Below are 18,553 nucleotides of genomic sequence, written 5' to 3'. Positions count from 1 at the left end.
CAGAGATGTTTGGGAAATATAAGAAGTTGTGATATTTATGAGATATTACATGAAGGTATAGTCCACCATTGAGGTGGATGGCCTATATCTTTGAATGGAAGGGAATAACATCAAAACAAAAGTTAGAATGAAACATACACTGGGGGGGAATACCACAAATAATGTTTTTACTTAATGTAGCATCGATCATAGACAATTTTAAAAATATGTCACCTCCCATAGCCTTCATGCATAAATCATATCTGTCATGTTATTTTGGTCTGCAGTATATTTGTTCTAATATTTCCCTGCTTGCTTAATTTTGGGATCAAATGCATCTGATTGTTTATACACCAAATGCCACAATGATGATGGTAATTTCTATTCTGTGTTCTATAGCTCCTTTTAATTGACACTCAAACAACTGTTTAAACATTAAAAAAATAATAATCAGCTGAAATGGATTATGCTGGATCATATAAATAATAAACTTGTTTTATTAAAATTAAACTTTTCAACCAAATGGAATTCAGGAAAATCATACACGGGCACACTAGCAAAATGGGCTTTTATGATATGCCCACTTATTAGGAGAGAAGTTGGTAAGGGGGAAGGGGTGACTTTTACTGAGCACCTACCATGTTCAAATTAGACAGCCCAGTAAAAATTCTCATTAAATTTCCCTGTCTTCAATGGATGTCACAAAACTTACTGGAGGAATGTTAACTATAGATCTAGGGGGAAAAAAGTTTTCTTTTGATAACAGAGGGTTGCATTACCAAGATTTCCCCAGGGTGGGTCCTCATGATCTTAGGAGAGGCAAGCAGGAGCAGGAGAAAGTGAGTGACAAAGTCTCTCAATAAGTGATCGGGCTGAAGGTTCAGGGGAAGGGGAGAGGCAAAGGGCATTTACATTGAGGAGTAACCTCCCATTTAACAGGCAGTGGACATTTAAGTATATTTTCCCCTGTCCTCCCATGAGCCCTCTGAAATATTAACAGCCCATTTTATTGGAAAAGTTTCTTGAGGCTGAGAACATTTATACAGGTTATTCAAGGTTCCCCTGCTAGTAAATAGTGAAACCAGAGTCCAAAATCTAAACAAACCTACTATATAATCACTCCAATAATCCATGCTTTGTCAACAAATTCTTGCTACACAAAATGATTCATGACACAGAACTAGCAGTGTCCTCATCTGGGAGCTTGTTGGAAATTAAAACTCTCCCACCCCACACCAGAGCCACAGAATCAGAACTTGCATTTTAACAAGTTCTCCAGGTGGGACGCCTGGGTGGCTCAGTGGTTGAGCATCTGCCTTTGGCTCAGGTCATGATACTGGGGTCCTGGGTTGAGTCCCACATCGGGCTTCCTCTGCCTCTGTCTCCCTCTTCTCCCTCTGTCTCTGTCTCTGCCTCTCTCTCTCTGTGTCTCTCATGAATAAATAAAATCTTAAAAAAAAAAAAGTTCTCCAGATGATTCTTATCCACGTTAAAGTTTGAGAAGTCCTCACTAAACTAAAACCTTCTCATGGAGCAACAGTGGAAGCAATGGAAGCAGGGTCAGGAACTCCAAATGTGGGTGAGCCAGAGAGGATTGAAATATAGTGAGACTTAACTCTGCAAATGTAGAGCATCTGCTGGGGGCCGCTTCTAAGGCCAGTCTAGAAATTAATATATATATTACAATAATATTAATATATGTCAATAAATATTATATATATATATATATATATATAAATAAGATGTGAATTAAAATAACTTTGTGAATTATCTTCTCCCACCCCCAGCAATTGGAACTTGAGGTGCTGACTTGGGCAAGGCTGGTATGTTGAAACCAGAATCCAGTCTCCTACATGTCAGCGCCTGGATCTGGGTTTCAGAAAACGAAGTGCTACCTCCTGTGAAATATGATAGTATACCCTGGATTTTTCAGAATAACTCTGATTTCAAATATCGGGCTGTTCTTAGAGCAGATATAATGTTAGAAATAACAGTCTAATATTTTGACACAGATGCCAGGGTATTTATTGAAAGGCATATCACGGAGATCAAATACCTGCATATATAAAGCTTAACTTTTTAAAGTGTTGATTTGTAAGAAATTTCAGTGACTCTAGATGGATGCTCTAATGTATAACATTATGATGTGATACAAATTCTATTTTAAGACAAAGCAGGAATCTATTGATTTTTTTTCTTAATAGTTGATGATGTTGTTAAATGTTCGGTTGTTGTGTGTCACAGTCTTTTCACATTTATGAACAGTCTTGAATTTAAACATTTCATGTGAGTGCTCAATTGTGAAGTCATTTGCTCACTTAATATTTATTGTTTAAAAGATATTAGATATTATTGTGGTTTTTAGGGTTAAAAAATACCTGATATGGTTCAGCAAATGCACGCAGATAAGAAGTAAAGATGAAGGGCACCTGGGTGGCTCAGGTCATGATCCTGGGGTCCTGGGATCAAGTCCCACATTAGGCTCTCCACAGGGAGCCTGCTTCTCCCTCTGACTGTGTCTCTGTCTCTCTCTCTGCATCTCCCATGAATAAATAAATAAAATCTTTTTTTAAGAAAAGTAAAGATGCATGTTGTTAGCTGCAATTTAGAAGGACAGACGATTCAATGAACACAAAAAGAGAGAGATTCATTCAACTTGGGATGAGGGTAAGTCCTTCATAGGAGATATGAAACTTAAGATGAGCAATGTTGGTGATTACTCCATGAAAACAGTGGCTGGGAAAAGTCAGGGGAATATGCCCCAGGGAGAGAGGGGTCAGGAACCAGGCATGGACACCTTTGGCAAAAGTACAAGTACTTCAGAATGACTGACCTGTGAGACGTGAAATGAATTTACCCAGTAACCTGTCTGTGTGGACAAATCTGATGTACAGGAGGTTGAGCTTTGTTAGTTGGATGATAGGGAGACTTGAGGGAGTGAATAAAATGATCACTGTAGCGATTTAGGATTTAGGAAAACCATTCTGGTATTGGTGTCCAGGGCATAGAGTAGAGCGAAAGAACCAATTAACAGGAGGAGAGACTTGGTGAGAGATTAAAAAAGCAATAAAGCGACTTAATGTACTTTTCCTTTACAATATGCTTAGGTAATGGAACAAAAAAAAATTGAAAGCAGGCATCAGTATTCCTTCTTAGGAAAAAAATTAGGAAAGCTTTAATAAATGACTTGAGGGTAGGTAAAACCCTGAGGGCATGGGTTCATAAAACAATTGATCTTCCTCAGCAAAGGTGAAAAAACTCTGGCGAGTAAGTGCAGAGGAGAGAGGGAGCCAAGGAAAATGAGTAAGGGTGCAGAAACACAGGAGATCTGGGTCTGTGGGATACAAAAACTGCAGGATTAGATGGTGGGTAGCAAAAAGTGGAAGCCATCGTCAGAGGATGAATGGAACTCCAACCAGTCGTGAAGGTCAACCTCAATGGTAAGTGGGGGTTTTTGTTTTGTTTTGTTTTAAAGTCCTAAAACTTTTTTTTTCTTGTATATTGGAATTGGACTTTATTTTTTTTAGAGCAATTTTAGATTCATGGCAGAACTAAGTGGAAAGTACAGAGATTTCCCATATTCTCCATGCCTTCACACACCACAGCGTATCCACTGTCAACATCCCCCACCAGAGTGCTATATGGGTTATAGTACTCATCACTATCACACTGGCACATCACTATCACCCCAAACCCACATTTTACAATAGGATCCATTCTTAGTGTTGTACATTCTGTGGGTTTTGACAAATAGATAATGCCATCTATCCACCATTCTAGTAGCATACAAAATAGTTTCACTGTCCTAAAATTTCTGTGTGTTGCCTATTCATTTCTATCTCCCTGCTAACTCCTGGCAACCACTGATTTTTCCCCTACAGTTTTGCCTTTTTCAGAATGTCATCTAGTTAGAATCATACAGGATGTAGATTTTCAGATCGACTTCTTTCAGTTAGTAACAGGCATATACAGTTCCTCCATGTCTTTTCATGACATGATAGCTCCTTGCTTTTTGGTAGTGAATAATATTCCATTGTCTGGGTGCATCAAAGTCCTGTCTAAGTTTTAGCAGTTAGGAACAGAGCTGCTATAGGCATGCATGCAAGTTTTCCTGTGGACATACGTTTTCAACTATGGTTAAATATCAAGGAGAGGGATGACTGGCCATATAGTAAGAGTGTTTGGTGTTGTAAGAAACTGCCAAACAATCTTCCAAAGTGGATGAGCCATTTACACTCTCATCAGTAATGAACTAAAGTTCTCATTGCTCCACATCATTGCCTGCACTTGGTGTTATTAGTGTTTTGGATTGTGGCTATTTTATTTTATTTCTTATCTTTATTTTGTTTATTTACTTTATTTTAAATTTAAATTCAAATAATTAACACATTAATTAATACAATAGTGTATTATTAGTTTCAGAGGTAGTGATTCATGAGTCTTATGTAATACCCAGTGCTCATCATATCAATGGCAGGTTAAAGGATCAGCAGAAATAAGAAACTAGCTATGTATGCTACACGGGCAGGGTGACATTCCAAATGCTAAAAGCCCTCTGGCACATACTCTAACCAATGATAAAAGGAAAACCTGTATTTTCATAGAGGAGTTATCGCCTGAATACAAGTCTTGTTTAATTTGTTGACAAATGTTCACTTAATTTGGAGCTCATAGTAAGGGGATTACTTAACTACTCCCTGAAGGAGTCACTTCTATTTCTCATAAAATCTGTGGACTTTTGTAGCTAACATAGGGTAGGAGTCTCACCAGGTCAGTTAAATATTGAGTCTTCTTTATGTTTGGGCTTGTGTTTCCAATCTAACTAGTTATGCCTTTAGTGTGAGAGCCTTGATATTGTCTCAGGTTTACTTTCCAGGACCTGGATTTTTTTTTAAATAAATATTTATTTATTTATTCATGAGAGACACAGAGAGAGAGGCAGAGACATAGGCAGAGGGAGTAGCAGGCTCCATGTAAAGAGCCTGATGTGGGACTCGATTCTGGGACCCCAGGATCACACCCAGAGCTGAAGGCAGATGCTCAACCACTGAGCCACCCAGGCATCCCTCCAGGATCTGAATCTTAAATTTCTAGCTAAACCATCTAGACCAGGGTTTTCAAGTTAAAATATGGCCTAATGGCCATTATACAAAAACAAACAAAATCAAAGGAAAGGTAAATATATAAAGAAAAGTCCCACCAGACTTCCCACCATTCTAATATAGCCACAGTTGGCTCTGTGGTAATACTTCCACATATCTCTTGCAGGAACATGGATGCAACATCATGATGAAACATCATGTGTGTGCCTTCAGTGTAGACACGGTGTTTTTATCTGTTGTGCTCTGTTTTGTTTTTACTTGCTCACATTAGTATCTTGATCATTATATTTTTTTCTATCTGTGTGATACCAGGTAATTACATAACCTCTCTGTCTCAGTTTCATCATCTATAGATAGGGGTAAAAGTAAGACTTAGGGAGTGGTTTGGGAATTAAATTGGTTCATACATGTAATGCAATTTGAATTATGCCTGGCCACAATAGGCACTCAGCACTGGAGGACTCATTTTTGTCTATTACTATTACTGTACTTACCAGTGTTATGAGTATTCATTCTTGGTTCTAAGACCATGTGTGACTTCCACTTGATCTTGTCCCATGTTTGAATGTCCCTGAGGGGCTCATAGATCTCTTTTATGATGTACCATATACATTCAGGTGGTGGGGTGAGGAGGGCGTGTTACCTTTGTCCATCAAAGTTATGTTGGAATAAATGTGGCCTCATGAGATGATGATGTCTTATGTTGGATTTTCATTTCGTAAGAAAGCACCTGCCTCAGTTATAATCATTCTGCACAGTGTCTCCCTTGACCCTGACTCCTCTCTCTTTTACCCAAAAGGGCAGTATTGAGGAGCACCTGCAGAGCCTTTATGAGGGCTGCAGTCATGCCTCCTCCACCCCACTCCCAACAGTGTGGATGACAAGGAGGGAAGAGAGCAGGCTCACTGCAGAGATCCACTGGAAAAATCACTATAACGTGAATGGAAACAAGAAGTTCAGAGAAGATTTAGCAGCAGGATAGCCCCATGACACAGAGGCAGATAAACCCACTAAATGAGGGATTCAAGTTGTCTTCTCTTACAATTCATCTATGGTTTTAATTAGTGCATCATAGCTATAATTTACCCTATTTCAAATATTATCACTATCCCTTCAATGGTTTTTGCCTTGATTATTATCTGAATTCACAATACTAAACATGGTGCATTTTCATTCAACACTCTTGTAATCACACTTAGGTCATTATTCCATACATTAAAAAAAAATAAGCTCATCTGAATTACAGTAAAGATCAATGTATATGTTGCAAATGGCATCAGGTTTCTTTTATGAGAAACTATATCTATAGTTACTTGGAACCATACAGCCTTACTTTATTACTTTTCGTGCAAAACTCATTACTTCCAAGGATGTTTGAGATGTTATTTGAAGTTGACAGGTTATGCTTGGATGGCAAATAATATTTTTACTGATTGGCAAAAAAAGTTATTAATATTAATTGAATTTTGGTTATTTCTAATTTTATTTAATGTATCAATTAATAAAGCCTAATAGAATCTAGGAATGTGATTTTAAATCAGAAGTGTTTTATGGAGGAGATTTACTTCTTTTCTTTGATACGTGGCTTACTTAGTGATTGTGTTCATTGTATCTTAGAAGCTCAGGTAGTCAGTAAATCAATGTGTTTTAACCAGTTAAATCAACCACCGAGGGTGTACTTTTTGAAGCTTGTTGAATGGCAAATTTGCTTATTTAGAATAAAGTTTTAATCTATTGTAGGGAGTAAAAATTGCAAACTACAAATCTGCCCTCAATTAAAAAAAAAATCAAGTGTCAGAGAGTAAAATAATATAAATATAAATATGTTATAGTCCTTCAACATAGCATTCTTTTCATCGTTAAATCTTAGCCAAAAATACAGGTTTGTTTTGTGGTCGTCTCAAATGGAGTTTAATTCAACTTAAAAGGAAAACAAAAGAAAGTACGTTCCTTGAATTTAAATTGCTTACCAGTTTACTAATTTCCTTTCACACAGTGAATAAACACAGTTAAAGTTATCGCACATCGTAATATATAGAGAAAGGTATTAAAAACTAGCTCTTGGAGAAATCACTTTATCACTTAGTCTGCTGAGCCTCTATCTGCTCTGCTTGCATGTGTAGCCGAATAACTTCAGCAATATTTGACATTCTTTATGTTACTGCTATTTATAGCAAGAAGCTAACAGGACAAAGGAACATATTCATTAAAAATCGCTTAATGGACAAAATGTTTTAAAAAAATGATATTTTTAAATGGATGAAAATGATTCAATTAAGCCGCCCCTACGATGTCAAATATGTCCATGTCTCAGTTCAAGGGGAGGCAGCGATCACAGGATGTAGGGAAATAGTCCCCAGCCGCTGAAAATACAGGATTTAATCTACAGTCAGGAAACACGAGTGCCTCTGGCCCTGGGTAGCTAACCCAGAGACCTCGGGGTGCTGAGCTAGAAAAAATGAAGTCTGATTTTGACTTCATCGTATAAACAGAATGTCATCTGCACATCAAATTCCACCCACAGTGAACCCCTGGCATGGTTAATGATTATAATCTTCACATTTAATCACGGGAACTCAGTGACAGGCAAACAAAGGTTAGCTAAACTGACAGTTCAGATGGTTTCGACAGAGAAGAACTCCACAAGTTTTATTTTAAAATGTGTGTCTACAATTCAAAACCACTTTTCCTGAAGTGCAGTTTAATTTGTGTGCAGCCGACTTGGAGGCAAGAACGGGCAGGGGGCTTTGCCCTCTGCGGGTAAGACTTCTGCGCAGGTTTCTTCCTGAAGCCTCTTTTTCCAGTGCTGCTTTCCTAGGTGACTTAAGTGTGTGTTCTTTAATTAGAAAGCGACAATCTAGATGAAAAGTGGATTCTTTTAACAGAAACTGTTCTCATGTTCTCATGTTTCTCCGAATCCTTCCAGTCTTTTGAATTAGTTTTTCTAAATAATCTCATTTTAACATGTTTTATTCCGTCACAGTTCATGCAAACAAATCACCTATAATCTAATAAAAGGAGGAAAAGAATTTGGGGCATGTTATTTCATAGCATGTGTTCAGAAATCCGAAATGACAAAAATGCAGTTTCGGGAATTTTACACAAACACACCATGAAAATAAGAATTGTTTATTATACTTTAATTGGATAGGCATGATAATTCAATCAACACATATTTAATCAGTGGTGACTACTCTGTCTAATAAAAATTCCAAAGTGCACAAAAATTTGAATAGCTATGTTTAATAAATTTAAAAAATTCGTATTATATTCATATTATATAAATGTGTTTTGTTTTTATAATTTTGGTACCTTTTCCAACATCATGTTTTCCCTTAAAGATAAGGTATACTTCAAAATGTATTAAAAATTATTTGATGATTTAAAATTTATTTGGAATTTATTAATTCATCAAAATATACGCTATGTTGCTTCTTTTCATAAAACAATATTAGATAATTTTTATGAATACTTTGTGGTATTTAATCAATTAGTAATACTAAAAAAATTCCTTTTATTTACCTTTTATGACTAGTTTTCCAAAAAATGGATTTGTTGTCTTTATTTGGCATCTAACGTAGCTTAAGAATCTTGAGTCTTAAGAAATCGTAAAAGTCTTTAGAATTAAAAATAATCTTATAATTTTATGATTTTATTTCTGAAAAAAAAAAAGTTGTCTTCAAAACATCTACCAAAAAACAAAAGAGAGAGAGAGAGTTGGGGTACCTGGCTGGCTCAGTCAATTATCTCAAGGTTGTGATGTAGAGATTACTTAAAAAAAATAAAATCTTTTAAAAAAAATAGAAAGAGAGAGAGAAAAAAAATCAAATACATCCAAGTGTGAGCAGAGTTCTATGGGGTCTGATGTATATATAAAGTTCCATTTTAAGAGATGATATAAACTCATAAATAAAAAGATATGCAAAGAAAGACATCTAATGTACAGCATGATGATAATAATTATAAATACTGTACAGTATACTGAAATTGCTAAGAGGATAGACCTTAAATTTAGTTTCAACACATGCACACATACACACATGAACACATGCTGTAACTATGTGAGGTGATGGATATGCTGTTTAGCTTGATTGTGATAATCCTTTCACATTGTATACATATATCAAACATCAAATTATATATCTTAAATATATGCAGTTTTCGTATGTTAAAAGAGTCTCAAAGTTGTTAAAAAGTCAATCTTTTAAAAAACTCAACAAATAATAAATGATAAAAAATACTCCAAATTCCAAAATGCACATATTCTTAGTAACTGATTGCTTGACAAACTCTACAATACACACACTTAATATTTAGCTACATACACTTTGATCAGCCTTTCCATAACACAATATCACTTGTAATATTTTCTGTAGAGATAAAAAGATAATTTTGTGGCTCTTTTAGCTCGACTAATCAAAATTTGCTTTACATTATTGATTGTTTAGAAAAAAAATCCTTTCGGCTGCACAACTGTAGGATTTTTATCAAATTTGGGGAAATTTCTGTCAGATTCTTTCCCATCTGAGCTGTTCCAAACATATCCATTTTTGGTAGTGCTGCTGCAATTTATGCTGTGCAAATATAAGAATTTTGATAAATGCCATTTTTCATGATACTCAACAAAGAAAAAATAAAACGTAAGATAAATTTATAATTTTATACAATGTATTAGAAATATTCCTGACAAAAAAGAACTTTCAACTGATAACGGTTCCATGACCATAACAGTAACAGTTTTCATATGATGTTTTCAGACTCCTACAGATTTGATTCTGACTCCATACATTGCTGAGTTTGCTTTTCCTCCATGGGCCACATCCCTGGAATGTGTGTGTGTGTGCAGAACACTTCATATCACAATGGGGGTACAGGTGAGAGCAGGAGTGTGATGGGATGGAGGAAGCAGGTGCATTCTTGGAAGCAACTTCCTCCCCAGGACAGCTGTCAATAGTGAGCTATATGGGGAAATGATGTGAACCACAACATTATACCCACTAAAAGTATCGTCACTCAACCTTCCCTTAGCAGCTCCTCATAGCTGTTCTAGCAGCTCAAGAGAACAGGTGATGGAGGGGAAATGTGAATGGAAAGAAAGAGTGATCCTAACTAAGTATGTCACTTTTGCAGATTTTACAGACATATGTGAACACACAAACCGTGTGAACACATTGTTTGTTCAGGACCTTAGGAAGGCCTCTGAAAGGGAGGAGGGTCCCTGAAGCTTAGTTCCTTTATGTTCATGAAAAATTTTCCTGTAGGTACAGTGTAGATAATATGATCTGGATTCAGTAAAAAGATTGAGTATCTTTTGATATCAGAGTTGTTTTTTTTCTATGAGTCATACTAAACAGGTATGAATTTTGAATTATATAGATTGGTTTTCATAAAATTTCTCTCTTGCCCTCTTGCCTCTTGTGAACATATGTTCACAAGGGCTCAGGTCCAGGCATACACCAATCTCACATTTAAAACCTCAGAGGCAATAAATACATATAACAGAGGTTCTATATGACTCTCATGAATTTCCCCTTTAGTCATGTCAAGAAATTATGGAGAATTAAAGACTAAAATCAGGGTTAGTCTAAACTCTCCACGTTTTATCATCTATTATTAAACCGAACCAGAATCAATTAAATACAACTATTAAAACTTAGATACTAACGAATAGCCCTCTGTTATTTCCAAAAAATCAAGAATAAATTAAAAAGCGCACCAATTGGGATAAGAAACAGTTGAGAAGATTCACATTTTATTTATGAAAATTTAAATAATTTCAGGAGGGAGAAAATCCCAGAAATCCCTTTTTATTGTCAAACAAAATTATATTTATGAGAGAGAATTTATAGTATGGGTGTTATTAATTATATAGATGTACTTTAAAATCATAAAGAATGCTAATTATTACCTTGATAAACTATCTCCTGCGTTGTTCATCTTCATGGGTTATAATTATGTAAAAAAACACAAACTTATATTATATAAACTCATGTACTCCCAACAAATAAAAATACACTTTTTGATTCCTTTACAATTTGATAAGAGTCAGATTTTATAAAGTGTACACATTTTTTAAATCCACAAGTCGATGTTCCTTTCTATATTACTTTTTCCATTCAATCAAAATTCAAGTGCACAGCATCTACAGTTTTGTCCTGAGGAAGGTTACTGTAATGTGAGTTGTTTACAATGAAAGTAGCTTTTCCTCATCTGTTATATATATTTGAACTATTTGCAACAGCAAACATTACCCATTCTAAGTGTTTCAGTGATGGAATACCCCATTTGTGATCAGGTATCTATTTATCTATTTTAGTAAATTATTTGGGCAAATGCCCTGGGAACCCATCAGAATATTTTTAAAAATATTTTAGTTATTTATTTGACAGAGAAAGAGAGCACAAGTAGGGAATAAGGCAAGCAAAGGGAGAGGGAAAGCAGGGTTCCCACGGAGCAGGGAGCCCTACTGGGGCTGTATCCCAGGACCCCAGATCATGACCCAAGCCCAAGGCAGATGCTTAACCAAACTGAGCCACCCAGGCACCCCTCATCAGAATATTTTAAATAGAGTGTGCATTCATAGAAATGCTTGTTTTTTTGTTTTGTTTTGTTTTGTTTTTTAATGTATAAATGAAGATCAGTAAAATCTGTTAGAAGGTGACAATTTTGCATATAGATGAAGATTAGGGATGATGAAGTGGCAAAAGACCTTTTTTCATCTATTTCCGAGGTTATATAACACATTGCTTGAGCTGTCAAGATTTCATTAAAGAGGAAGAGAGAGGAGGAAAAAAAAAATGATGTTGTGTTTTAAGCCTGGAATGATAGAACGATAGCAACGAAAGAGATTAGAAGTGTTGTTTATTCTCACATCATCGATTCTGGCCTGTAGACATTTAAACTGATGCAAGAAACAAGCCGAGAATGAATGGGTGACTCATGTAACTTTTTCAATTTTATAGCCACAGAAGCAGGGCACCGCGACTTATAATCCCGGGACATCTGCTATCTGTCTAATGGGGAGGGGGTGACGTGAAGGAAGACTGATCACCTTTCTAGGATAGTAGGTTAAGAGCTAAAGATCTGCGAAGGGTACTAACTAAGACAGAACAGAAGCCCAGGGATCTGAGCCCAAGCTGACGCTCTGGGGCTGGGCCTAGCCCTGAACCGTAATAACAACAGCGAAACGCTGCTGTGCCTTGGGGAACAGAAGCCAGAACCCCAAGGCCCTTTTCTTAAAAAGAAGCAGGTGAGATCCAGCAAATAGAAAACGTGAGTCCGACGTGAGGTTCTTTAGGCAGGTCAGTTAGACTGAGCCCTTTTTTGAGAAATTTTAAAAATAGGGAGCTGCCGTATGTAGGTCACATACCGATGGAATGGGATGATCCGTGTAGCAGGTGCTTTTATTTTATTTATTTATTTATTTATTTATTTATTTATTTATTTATTTAGCAGGTGCTTTTAAATGGCCAAGTGCGCTGTGGGTAGCGGCTCTATGAGCCCCGCAGAGAAGCGTGGTGCGGCCAGAGGAGGCATCGCCGCGCCCTGCTCTCAGGTGGGCTTCCCCCCGTCTGCCTCTGGCACAGCCAGTGCCTCAGTTCACTGGTTATGTTATCTTGATGATATACATTTTCACTTCCCATGCTGATCTTAGAACCTGACCCCATGGAAGAGATTCAGTGTCATGCGGATTCCATCTGAGAGTGGAAGTGAAGTGTGATATAGAAAAGCTGTCCCAAGGGCTGTCGTGGGAAGGTTTTCCCCACAGACTGCGGTTCTCTGATGAATGAGTCTTTTCTCAGGATACAGTCCAAGTGCATTCAGGGCCCAGAGAATAATGGTAAGCCGCTCTCTGAGACCCCAGCGGATAAGCATCAGTTATCCCCAGCTCTATTGAGATCAAATATAAAACGGTTGCTTTGTTTCCCAAAAATGTGCTGCGTGCACCTACCGTTCTCCCGATAGTCTGTGGGGTTATCAGAAATTCCATCCTGCTGCGCTCAGGAGCACAGACAAGTCAAATGTGTGTTTCACAGATTCTCCGTGAGAGCACAGAAAGGCATCGGAAATAGTTGCATAAAGCTAGAGTATCACGGCTTTTGCAAAGCTACTTGCCATCACACACAGAGCGGCTTTTCCCATCAATCTTAATTAACTTTAAAAGTCACTATAAGCAGAGTCACAGAGGTAGCATTATTTGTCATAGCTGGTCACGTGTAAGCTGGACCTCCAAACACTTTGGAGAGTTACAACCTACAACTATAGCAAGAGAAGTTAAGCAAAATCTAAAGCAAATATTGAACCACAAATAAAAGATTTGATATGAGTTTAACTGAATGAAGCAGATTAGCAAAGAAAGATTTCCCCAAAGGGAAATACAAAACAAAACAGAACAAAACTCAGAAAAATTTCCTTGCTTCCATACATTATCATTTCACCAGTATTTATAGTCAGCAAACCATAAGGTTTGCTCCAAAAGGATGTCTGTGTGTATAATATACAAACTACATATAAATTTATCATTTCACAGTGTCCTAGGAGACAAACCCATGATCTACTCTTTGTGATAGCTGCCACCAAATTGCTGAAATCATCAATTATTGCATTGTACTCCCCCACCCTGGCACTCGGTGCAGACAACCAGAATCCAAATCCCATCTTCATAAAGGGCTAAATAAAGTAGCAGTTACAAAATGACAATTAATTTTGATTTATGCTTAAAAATGTGTCTTTTTTTAAAAGAAAGCCTCCACGAGTCAACTAGATCATGGTAAAACAAAAACGCAAAAAGAAACCAAAGCCTTATTTTTTTTCTTTTTAAATTAAAATAGTATCATGTGTCTTGTAGTTTTGTAGGAATGCAAACAGTAAACTCTACAATTATTTTTATTGTGATTAGCTAGCTCAAATTTAAAGCCTCCTATCATTTCAGTGGTCAAAATTATCTTGATTTATTTGAAGTATACAATCCGTTTTTTCTGTATTTCAATGTTTTTTCATGCAGATTGCCTTTTTATGAAAACATTCATTCCACTGACATTTAAAATCAAAGCAAGAAAAATTAGGATAACATATAAATCATGAAAACAATGCTCATTTCACATGGCTTATTTTACTGTTATGTTTATTTTGAAACAATCACATATGTAGGAAAACCTTGCAACCATAGAGGGTTAACTTATTTTTTCTAAATTGCTTGAGATGAAGCTGTCTACCCAATGCCCCATCACCCTGAAATAATTGAGTGTTAATATCTATGGACAAAAAACAATCTCCCATGACCAATGCAACTCACACAATCAATAAATTAACATTAATACATCACTGCTATTTAATCCTTAGACCTCATTTGTGTCTCACCAAATAGCTCAATAATATCTTTGTGACAAAGGGGTTCAGTTCAGAATCATTGCATTTAGTTTTTATCTTGCTCTGGAGTCTTTGACTTCGGAAAAGTCACAGAAAAGTCTTATCTATTAGTCATGACCTTGACATTTTTCAAGATTGCAGGCTAATTATTTTGTAGTGTTCCTCGGTTTGAGTTTGGCTTCTTTGATATTGCCTCACGTGTTTAGACTCAAGTTAAGAATCTTTGCTGGAAAGAAATACTGTGTTTTTCCAATTGCATCCTATTGGGTAGAGCAGAATTTCAATTTGCCCACTACTGATGATGTTCATGGGGATTGTTTGGTAAAGTACTCGTCAGGCTTCTCCACTGCAAAATTACAATTTTCCTCTTTTTTTTTTAAGATTTATTTATTTATTTATTTATTTATTTATTTATTTATGATGCACATAGAGAAAGACAGACAGAGACACAGGAGGAGGGAGAAGCAGGCTCCATGCCAGGAGCCCGATGTGACTCGATCCTGGGACTCTAGGATCGCGCCCTGGGCCAAAGGCAGGCGCTAAACCGCTGAGCCACCCAGGGATCCCCAATTTTCCTCTTTTTTTAAAAAAAGATTTTATTTATTTATTCATGAAACACAGAGAGAGAGAGAGGGAGAGAGAGAGAGAGGCAGAGGGAGAAGCAGGCTCCATGCAGGGAGCCTGACGTGGGACTCAATCCTGTGTCTCCAGGATCGCACCCTGGGCCAAAGGCAGGTGCTCAACCACTGAGCCACCCAGGGATCCCCAATTTTCCTCTTTATAATTAATAAGAATTTTGGGGGGAAGGGATGGGAAGTACTTAAAACTTTGTATGTATCCTATGCCTCATGAAACTTTTGATCTTATGATTTATTAGTTCACCTCTCAATGGACTCAGGTTTTATAGTCACTTAATTGGTTGTAATATCTCATCAGAATACTTAATTCTGATAGTCACATTCTCCAAAATTTGCCCAGGGTAGAATCCTTTAAGGCAGATGACCTGTCTGACCTGTCATTATGATTCTCAGAACACTTCTTTGATTTGTGCCACAATAACGTATTGTAGACTCATTTGGTTCTCATCTGGCCTCTGCTCTGGAAGAAGTGCCCTGCTTCCTTTTATCCATAAGGTTGTGCAGTTTTCTTGGAAGGACATATGTAAAGTCAAGCTGATCACAGTCATTCAGTCGGAAACAATGCTGCCGATGTTTTGTCCCTAACCATTCAGGGGTTTTTCTCTGATACTCTCCTATAAGCTGTGGGCCTCATTACTCAGGGACCTCCAGTCATGTCTCACCAGACTGAAAAAACTTCCACGCTGCTTCCCAAAGCCTTTCTGTAACATGCTGCTGTAGTGCAGTGGCAGCGCCCCCTGTCCCGCTTTGTGCCACCACTCTTGGTAGATATCCAAGCGGAGATATGCAAGGTATTAGAAGCCCCCAGGTCTCTGCCAAAGCTTCGCTCCCCTCCCTATATCTCCCCATCCCCCCTCTTTCTCGGGATGTAACATCTGATGCACACTTCCCCTCTCACAGAGTCTGCCTGATGAAGAGGGCAAGATGACGGAAGAGTAGGGGGTCCTCAACTCACCTGGTCCCACAAACGTACCTACGTAACTTTTAAAGCATCCGAACACTTATGAATTCAACCTGAGATTTAAAGAGAGAACAGCTGGAATGCTATAGGAGAAAGTTTTTCCTTCTAACAAGATAGGAAGATGAAAAAATAAAAAATAAAAACAAACAAACAAATAAATAAATAAGAATAAAGTGGAGGAGGGAAAGCCTCCAGGACAGGAAAGCCCAACTCTAGAGAAGCAGGAACTTAAAAAAAAATCTGTGCTGGAGTTTTCCCTGTCAGAAAAGTGCTCAGCAGGGAAATTGGGCACAATTGCAGGAGGGGCAGGGAAGCCTCGAGATTCCTGGAGTCACTGTAAGAGGAGGGACACCCCGGAAAGCTCAATGCAAACCAGGTCACATAAAGGGCTAGAGCACTGATGAGGGCATCGGGGAGAAACCAGCTGGTTAGGTGAATGGCTCCAGATGGAGGTGGCAAAGCCATCCGTTTGGGAGAGGCAGTCCCCAGAGCACAAGTCCAGTGGCACAGAGCCCCAGATCCCAGGGCACCCAAGTGGACACAGCCTGTGATCCTGTGTTCTCCTGGGACAGGAGGAAGCAGAGAGGGCACAGGACAGCGAGAACTCTCCTTCTGCTGGGCAACCTGCAAGCTGTGCACCTGGGCCTGCCCCTTGGGAGCATCTAAGCCAGTGCAGACTGGGAGACTGTGGTTAGTTACTCTCAGGGAGCAGACTCCAGAGCTGGAGAGCTGGCCACCACCAGTGTTGTTATTCTTCATTGTGTCACCTTGCACCTGGAAAGGCGGGGCCGCCAGGGAACGGAGGCCTCACGGGGTAAACAGCTCTCACTTAGCCCAGCACCTGGGGTGGGGAGGTGGGGAATCTCCCCCAGGTACACACACCTGAGAACAAGCACAGCAGGCCTTCTCCCAGAAGACAAGTTGGAAGAACAAGAGAAGAGCAAGTTTATTGACCCAGCATTGCTAGAAAGCTCGAGGACTGAGGGAAAATTGAGGGAAAATAGTATATAGAGCTAGAGGGTCTCCTTTTTTTTTTTTCCTTTTTCCATTACGACTCGTTTTTATATCAGAAGAAAAATTTCCAATATTTTTTCTCTTTTCCCACCTTAACTACAATATTTTACCAGCTCTTCATTTTTAAGTTTTTTCCTTTTTTGACTTTCATATTTCTGCAATTACATGTCTTAGAAGTATTTTCCACTTCTGGATTCCCTTCAACATATTCAATTTAATTTTGGTACATATATGAGATATGGGTTTTTGTTTTGTGTTTTTTTTTGTTTTTGTTTTTGTTTTTTCTGCCTTGCTTTGTTTTACTATAGTGGAAGTTAATACCTTCTAAAGCATGACCAACATACACTCAGAACCAAGTGGAATACCACACTATTTCAGTCTGTGAGATTGTATTGTCTCTTCCTTCCCATTCTGCCCCCCTCTTTCATCTTGTTCATGTTTTGGTGGTCAATGTTGGAGTATTATATAAGTATTGCTGATTCATATAAATTTGGAATTAAAAATCATCTAACATACAGAACAAAATACACTCAGAACCAAAGGGATCACCCTCTAGGACCCCTCAGGTAGACTACATTCTCTCTCCATTACCATCCATTACCACTTCTTCACCACCATCCACAGCCCCCCACTTTTTCTCTTTTTTCTTTAATTTTTTTTAATTCTGGTCTCCAACCTCATCTGGAATCACCTAGGGTGTATTTTACTTAGGTTGTAGTTGACATTTTTGGCTCATCTCACTCATACAGCCACTCTGCACTGAACAAAATGACTAGAAGGATGAATTCACCACAAAAGAAAGAACCAGAAACAGTAATCCCTGCCACAGAGTTACAGAATTTGGATTTCAATATGAAGTCAGAAAGTCAATTCAGAAGCACAATTATAACTCTGCTGGTGGCTCTGGAAAAAAGCATAAAGGACTCCAGAGACTTTGTTACTGCAAAATTGAGATCTAATCAGGCCGAAATTAAGAATAGATTAGATGAGATGCAATCCAAACTGGATGTCCTAACTGCTAGAGTTAATGAGGTGACATAGAAGACAAGTTGATGGTAAGGAAGGAACTGAGGAAAAAATAGAAAAACAATTAAGAGACCATGAGGAAAGGCTTAGGGAAATAAGTGATACCCTGAGAAGGAAGAATTTACATATAATTGGGATTCCAGAAGAGACTGACAGAGAGAGAGAGAGGACCACAAAGTATATTTGAACAAAGCGAAGGTGAGAACATCCCTAAACTGGAGAAGGAAACAGGCATTCTGATCCAAGAGATAGAGAGGACCCCTCCCAATAAAATCAATAAAAACTGTTCAACTCCTCTACATTTAATAGTGAAACTTGCAAATTTCAAAGATAAAGGGAAAATTCTTAAAGCAGTGTGAGACAAGAGGTCCCTAACTTATATGAGGAGAAATATCAGATTAACAGCAGACCTCTCAACAGAGATCTGGCAGGCCAGACAGAGCTGCCATGATATATTCAGGGCA

General features: G+C 37.9%; 1 long non-coding RNA gene across 1 annotated transcript in view; it reads left to right on the top strand.

The window, feature by feature from the left end:
* The window catches only part of LOC112656086 (uncharacterized), a 52,848-nt gene extending 36,684 nt beyond the window's left edge, over window positions 1-16,164 (top strand). Inside the window, exon 4 of the long non-coding RNA XR_007405004.1 lies at window positions 15,989-16,164. This is a non-coding gene — a long non-coding RNA (uncharacterized LOC112656086). The remainder of the gene's footprint in view (window positions 1-15,988) is intronic.
* Window positions 16,165-18,553: the final 2,389 nt, after the last annotated feature.

Source organism: Canis lupus, chromosome 22 (assembly GCF_003254725.2).
Source record: "Canis lupus dingo isolate Sandy chromosome 22, ASM325472v2, whole genome shotgun sequence".
NCBI classification, from domain to species: Eukaryota; Metazoa; Chordata; class Mammalia; order Carnivora; family Canidae; genus Canis; species Canis lupus.
This window is presented reverse-complemented; position numbering and strand designations above follow the sequence as displayed.